Source organism: Silene latifolia, chromosome 11, assembly GCF_048544455.1.
Source record: "Silene latifolia isolate original U9 population chromosome 11, ASM4854445v1, whole genome shotgun sequence".
In the NCBI taxonomy this organism is placed as follows: domain Eukaryota; kingdom Viridiplantae; phylum Streptophyta; class Magnoliopsida; order Caryophyllales; family Caryophyllaceae; genus Silene; species Silene latifolia.
The window spans coordinates 195284845-195292307 of record NC_133536.1 but is presented as its reverse complement, the minus strand read 5'-3'; the positions used below and the strand labels follow the sequence as shown (position 1 = coordinate 195292307).

Below are 7463 nucleotides of genomic sequence, written 5' to 3'. Positions count from 1 at the left end.
GGAATTGTGAGCTTGATCGTTCTTTTGGATTTGAGCCAATAATTCCCTTTTCATTTGTACTATCAAGCCCTCAAGTTTACCTCCTCCTTGGTTGTTTTGTTGGCCATTTTGAGGTGGTGGCCCTTGATTTTGTTGGTAGTTTTGTTGAGGTGGCCTTTGTTGGTTTTGATAACCCGGTGGGGATTATAATTTTGCTGTTGAGGGATATAGACATTTTGTTGTGGTGGAGGTTGAGGTTGAGGATTAAGCACATTATTGCTTCTATAAGACATATTCGGGTGAAATTTTGAATTCGGGTTATAAGTATTGGAAAATGTACCCGTTGGATATGAACTTTGTCTAAAAGCTTGAAAAGCATTTATCTCCTCAATAGCAGCTTGGCAATGAGCGGTGTAATGACCCGCACCTCTGCAACCGTCACAAACGATGATTTGACTCGTAGAGGACACAACATTGAGTTGTTGAAGGGAATCTCTAGCATCTCGCTCCACCAATTGTTGTTGGAGTAAGGCAATTTGAGCTAACAAGACGGGATTGTCGAAGGATTCTTCTTTACCTTGAGTGGCACACTTCAGGAATTGATATATTGTGCGTCATGGATCGTCATAGATTCGATCGTGGCATGAAAAATATCGGTGTCAATTTGATCAAACCGCCCATTGTTGGCGGAATCAAGAATCCTTCGGGACTCGGCACAACATCCATTGTAGAATGTTATAGCTAAGAACCAATCATCCAACCCATGGTGTGGGCATTGTCTTTGCAAGTCTTTGTACCTCTCTCAAGCCTCATATAAGCTCTCAAGAGCTTGTTGACGGAATCCGGTGATTTGGCTCCTCAAGGGTTGGGTTTTCTCCGGTGGAAAAAAACTTTTGACAGAACACAAGAGCCAATGTCTCCACATTGGTGATCCCGGGCAACGGCGCCAAAATTTGATAGGCTATCGTATACCTATGCAAAGATAATTACCCTAAACATAAATTAATGTAGTAATTGGGGTCAAACACAAGGATACGGGAATTGCGTTATAAAATGCTATGTAAAGATTTCTATCAAGGTCGATTACGTTTGGTTTGGTTTGATGACTAACAATTATAGATATGTAAACTATATGATAAAAGGGAGTCTAGGGGAGCTGGGTCACACATGCAAAGGTAAATATATGTTCATGTTAAACTTGGTAATAAAAACATTGTCAATTGTTTAGGCTTAGAGACACCCACCTTATGATATTAGTGTCAACCATAGACCGGGTCCTAGAGAATCTCTCATTTATGACTAGGTCGTCCTACTACACATGCTTAGTCTAATCCGATTCCGTGCCTCTCAACTTATAGAATGTATTAACAAACTTAATCTACGATTACGACCAGTAACCAAAGATTAAACGTTGAGGTGGAAACATGTGATAGAAACAATTAGACAATATTATATCAATCTAATTTATCATTTTACATATTTGATTTTTTCATGGCTTCTCTAGCCCCTAGACTAAGGGAATTTAGCTACTCATATTAAATTGTAAACTATAAACAATGTTGAATAAAATGCTAAACATGATTGTAGAAATGATATAGACTAAATGATAAAACATAAAATATGAGATTAAACTATGTGGTAAAATTGAAATGCTTGCGATGAAAATATGAAAACGTAAATAGAAATGTAAGCTAAATAAACAAGAATAAGAATTACCGAAATAAGGAAATGAACTTGAATTGCAAAGAGGAACAAAGAGAGCCAAATGCTTTAGTAACTTAGAACCAAATGTTTAACATCAAACAAAAAGCTTAACAATATTGAAACTAAAGATGAAAACTAATGAGAGAATTTTGCTTAAGACTAATATAGTGTATGAAAGACGTAAGGAAAAGATATCCCTAATGACAGATTAAGGTCCCTATTTATAAGAAAATAGGGGCATAACGTAAATTGCAAGAGGGGGTCAACCCTGATCGGAATGTTAATTAAATGTTGAGGGAATCCAATGTTTGCGATAGATGACGCTTAATATTCCCGGGTAAATGCTTAATATATCAACTTAAGAGCTTCTAAAGAGTATCCTAAGCTTGATCTTTTCCACATGAATTTTGACTTCTCATTGGGCTCTTTGTATGATCATTTGTATTTATCAATCCATTGCTCCATACTTTCTTCCTTGGGCTTGGAAACACATCTTCCATAGTCATGCTTTGTCCATCTTGCTTCCACTTGGCTTAGTGAGCTTAGTGCTTGCTAATGTGATAGGAAAAAGCCTCTAAATGCTTAGATTCCTACAAAACGTAACAAATACCAGCAATACACCTAGAACACAAGATTAGCTCACAAATATACTAATTAAAGTATGATATGCAATAAAAACCGAGCTAAAATGGGGGATAAAAGTATATATAAAATGAACACATCAGGAGCACGAGGAGAGGGAGGTAACGGCGGTGCCTCCAGTTTCTCGGTGGCATCATCAAGGTCAAAGATGAGGTTAGTAGGGATGGTATACGTTTGTCCCTCGGAACGGGGTGATCCCGCTCTCTCCAAAGAGGAAGTCGGGGATGTGGGAAATATCGGTATATCTCATCAAGAAAATTCGGATTATAACGAAATTATGAAATATGAAATTACGAATCATAAACGAAATTGCATAAACAAAAGAATAGAGATTAGAATTAACCTCCAGTCCTAGCAATTCGGTTTTAAGAACAAATATCGAGATCGATATTCTTCTAATCGTTGCACCCAAGATGCTCCGAGAAATGCCCTTTTCTTGCTAGAAAGAGAACCCTAATTCCTAAATGATTTTTAGGGTTTTTGTGATGAGAGTTTTTAGGTCAAAAATTAAGTAAGTAAGTAAAATGATCCTCCCCTTTCTCCTTTAAACCGTCCAAGAGGAGAGAAAAGAGGGGGAAGATCTTTTTTTTTTTTTTTTTCAAAACCGTGTAACCCACCAAAAATAAGGAGAGAAATCTTCTTATTTTTAGGTTGTTATCAAATTGTATAAAATGTGTATAATTCTCAATTGTCATTTATGTCGTCACGTATTAATAAGTCCACACACAACAGTTTGTAGTCGATTTATTAATACCGGTCTGTCAACATTTATTATGTCAATTTCGTATAATATATACATTAACTATAAATATCGCATATTTATAATTTGCTAATTAAATAAAACCGTTTATGTTTAATTACGAATTAACATATTAATTCGTTTAAGCTAACATTATATACATTAATTAAATATAACTGTTTATATTCAATTTACGAATTAACAATTAATTCGTCTCAGCTGATATTATTTAATTGTATTAAATAATCGACTCATCATCACATTGACTAACCTTTTAGTCAAATACATGGACTAACCTTTTAGTCATATAAGGCATCAATGTGATTATATTTTTATATAATCACATCTCTCAAACACATCCTTTAGGTGTGACTTTTAGGGACCAGTTGATCACCGCCATCAGTATGATAATAACGTCAAACTTCTAGCAAGCCAGCCGTTATTAATAAACGTTAATCAACTGATAAAATACTAAGTATACCCTGTGAACCTATAAGAGATTTATACATTTAATCACACTAACTGTGGAGGACACTAGCTCCAACAATCTCCCACCTGTCCTCACAAGTGTATGTGCGATAACCGATTCTCATATCCTTAATTTCTCCCACTCAATGTAAAACAATTTGCAAAATCCGCATTCACAAAGGTCGTATTTTACAAGTGATCAATATCAAGAGTGGTTTTCCCGACTAGAGAGTAACTTAACTGATCAACGAATCATCATTCGAGCATGGCCATGCATTTCAGTTACAACTCCTCGAGTGGCCCTGAGAAATGACTAAACCTGATAAAGGTTAGATATTTTCTTTAACTCGAATCCTGCAGATACAAGCACAGTATGAAATGACCTAGTAAAAATATGCTTAGCCTCCTGTTACGGTCGATCATGAGAAAGAAACCAAAGTCACCCAAAACCTGCCTTAATCTCAAGAGACAGTCGATAGTCAAAAGAATCGACTCTAGGAACACAATGGACGTCCAATCCACGACCTGGCACCGAATGTTTTAAACATTTAGGACTCCATTACGTTGTCACAATGTCCTACGAGGTATCGTTATAACTCGCATCTGTGATTGATCAGCCAACCGTTTGACTTATGGCTCGTTGAACCCACCATCAATCAACTTCACAATATAATAGCCAGAGTTATCAGCTCATGTAGGCGATTACGGACCAAAACAAATATAATGTAATTCATTTCACTTTGTGGCGTTCAATGTTATCGTACAATCCACATGAAAAACAAAATATGAAATAATACGATGAAGTTATAAATAGCATATGAAAAAGAAAATGTATCGAATCCATAAGCAACTAGTACAACTCAGGAACACGCTTAATTCCCATGGAAATAACGTGTCATTCATGCTTATCATATTTCAATGGTTTAGTGAGAGGATCCGCGATGTTGTCATCTGAAGCAATCTTGTCAATCACTATCTCCTCTTGCTCCACGTAATCACGGATCAGGTGAGCCTTCCGATGTACATGTCTAGACTTGTTGCTAGACTTATGCTCCGTCCTTGGCTTGGAAGATGGCACCTCTATTATCATAATAGATGGTGATTGGGTCATTCGAACTAGGAACTATGGTTAGTCCTTGTAAGAATGGACGCATCCATATAGCTTCCTTTGCTACTTCTGAAGCGGCATAGTACTCGGATTCAGTAGTAGAATCTGCTACAACTTCCTGTTTGGAACTCTTCCAGCTGACCGCCGCACCATTAAGAGTAAAGACGAATCCAGACTGAGATTTCGAATCATCTCGATCCGTTTGGAAGCTAGCATCTGCATAACCGATTGCACATAGCTTAGTATCTCCTCCATAAGTCAATGCCCAATCCTTAGTTCTCCGTAGGTACTTAAGGATGTTTTTAACAGCCATCCAGTGTGTTTCACCTAGATTGCCTTGGTACCGACTCGTCATACTCAATGCATATGCCACGTCTGGACGTGTGCATATCATGGCATACATGATTGATCCTATGGCTGATGCATAAGGAACGCGACTCATGCGTTCAACCCCTTCAGGTGTCTTGGGTGACTCAGACTTGCTCAAATGCAGCCCAGAAGTCATTGGAAGGTTCCCCTTCTTGGAGTTGGTCATGCTGAACTTTTCAAGAATCTTATCTAAATAAGACTCTGGACTCAGTGATAACATCCGTCGTGATCTATCTCGATAGATATGGATTCCCAATATGCGTTGTGCCTCTCCCAGATCTTTCATCTGGAAATGGTTCTTCAACCATCATTTTACCGAAGATAAGAGAGGAATGTCATTCCCAATCAAGAGTATGTCATCGACATACAATATCAAGAAAACAATCTTGCTCCCACTCGACTTGACATATAATCATGGTTCCTCGACCGATCGCGTGAAACCATACTCTTTTATCACCTGGTCGAAACGATGATTCCAACTCCGAGAAGCTTGCTCAAGTCCATAAATGGTACGTTTAAGCTTGCACACTTTCTTAGGATTTTCAGGATCTATGAAACCTTCGGGTTGTACCATGTACAATTCCTCCTCCAAACAACCGTTTAAGAAGGCGGTTTTCACATCCATCTGCCAAATTTCATAATCATGAAAAGCGGCAATCGCTAAGATTATCCGAATGGAACGCAGCATAACTATGGGTGCAAAGATTTCGTCATAATGCAATCCGTGCACTTGAGTGAAACCTTTTGCCACTAGTCGTGCCTTATAGGAATCTGGTTGCCCTTCTACAGAATGCTTTATTTTGTAAAGCCATTTGCACTGAAGAGGTCGTACCTTGTTAGGTAAATCAACAAGATCCCACACGTCATTCTCATACATGGAGTCCATCTCGGATCGCATGGCTTCAAGCCATAGCTTAGAGTCAGAACAGGTCATGGCACCTTTATAGGTAGCGGGTTCATTACTCTCTAGGAGCAAAACGTCATTTTCCTCGACCATACCAATGTATCTGTCTGGAGGATTAGAGACTCTACCCGACCTCCTAGGTTCCTGAGGAATATTAACCGTATCATTAGTTGAAGGAACATCTTCCTCCATCTGTTCCTCGGTTGTTGGTTCTTGAATCTCTGACAGCTCGAAGGTTCTATTACTTGACTTGTTCTCGAGAAATTCTTTCTCTAAGAACTTTGCACTAGCCGCAACAAAAACTCGATGTTCGGTAGGCGAATAGAAGTAATGACCAAACATTCCTTTTGGATAACCAATAAAGTATGTCTTGACCGATCGCGGGCCGAGCTTATCCTCGTGTCTCCACTTGACATAAGCCTCGCAGCCCCAAACCCGAATAAAGGACAAGTTAGGGACCGTTCCCTTCCATATTTCATACAAAGTCTTGTCGACAGCTTTAGACGGACTTCGGTTAAGTATAAGAGCAGCTGACAAAAGAGCAAAACCCCATAATGAATCAGGTAGTACCGTGTGACTCATCATGAATCGAACCATATCAAGTAGTGTTCGATTTCTCCGTTAGGACACACCATTTAATTGAGATGTTCCAGGTGGAGTTAACTGTAGAACTATTTCACAGTCTTTAAGGTGTTGATCAAACTCATTTGAAAGATATTCGCCACCACGATCTGAACGGAGTGCTTTAACCTTTCTTCCCAGTTGGTTCTCAACCTTATTCTGGTATTCCTTGAATTTTTCAAATGACTCACTTTTATGCTTCATTAAGTAGACATATCCGTATCTACTCAAATCATCCGTGAATGTGATAAATTATCTATAGCCGTCTCTTGCGGTGATTGACATAGGTCCACATACATCAGTATGTATGAGTCCTAATAGGTCATTAGCGCGCATTCCAACACCTTTGAAGGAAATTCGAGTCATTTTGCCGATAAGACATGATTCATACATGCCAAATGATGAGAAATCAAATGTGGAGATAGTCCCACTCTCAATGAGTTTCTTTACACGTTTTTCATTTATGTGTCCCATTCGACAATGCCATAGATAAGTTTGATCTTTGTCACCAACCTTTAATTTCTTATTATTCACATGTAATATATCTGTGGTTTGATCTAAGATATAAATTCCATTCATGGAAACTGCTTTGCCATAAACCATTTCATTAAAAGAGAAAATATAGCTATTGTCCTTTATTGAAAATGAAAAACCGTCTTTATCAAGTACGAAAACAGAAATAATATTCTTAGATAAACTGGGTACATAGTAACAGTTATATAAATATAACTCAAAACCACTCGGGAGCCTGGATTACGTATGTTCCCATTGAGACTATGAGCAACTCTTGCTCCATTCCCGACTCGTAGGTCCACATCACCCTTTGCGAGGGGTGTGATGTTTTTTAGGCCCTGCAAATGATTACACAGATGAGAACCACAACCAGTATCAAGTACCCAAGTTTCGAAACTTGCATGGTTAATCTCAAT

At 38.3% G+C, this 7463-nt stretch overlaps 1 non-coding gene across 1 annotated transcript; it reads left to right on the top strand.

Moving 5' to 3' along the window:
* Positions 1 to 737: 737 nt before the first annotated feature.
* LOC141615493 (small nucleolar RNA R71) lies at positions 738 to 845 on the top strand. Its single transcript, XR_012529913.1, has one exon. It is a non-coding gene; the product is annotated as a small nucleolar RNA R71 (small nucleolar RNA).
* The last annotated feature ends 6618 nt before the right edge of the window (positions 846 to 7463 follow it).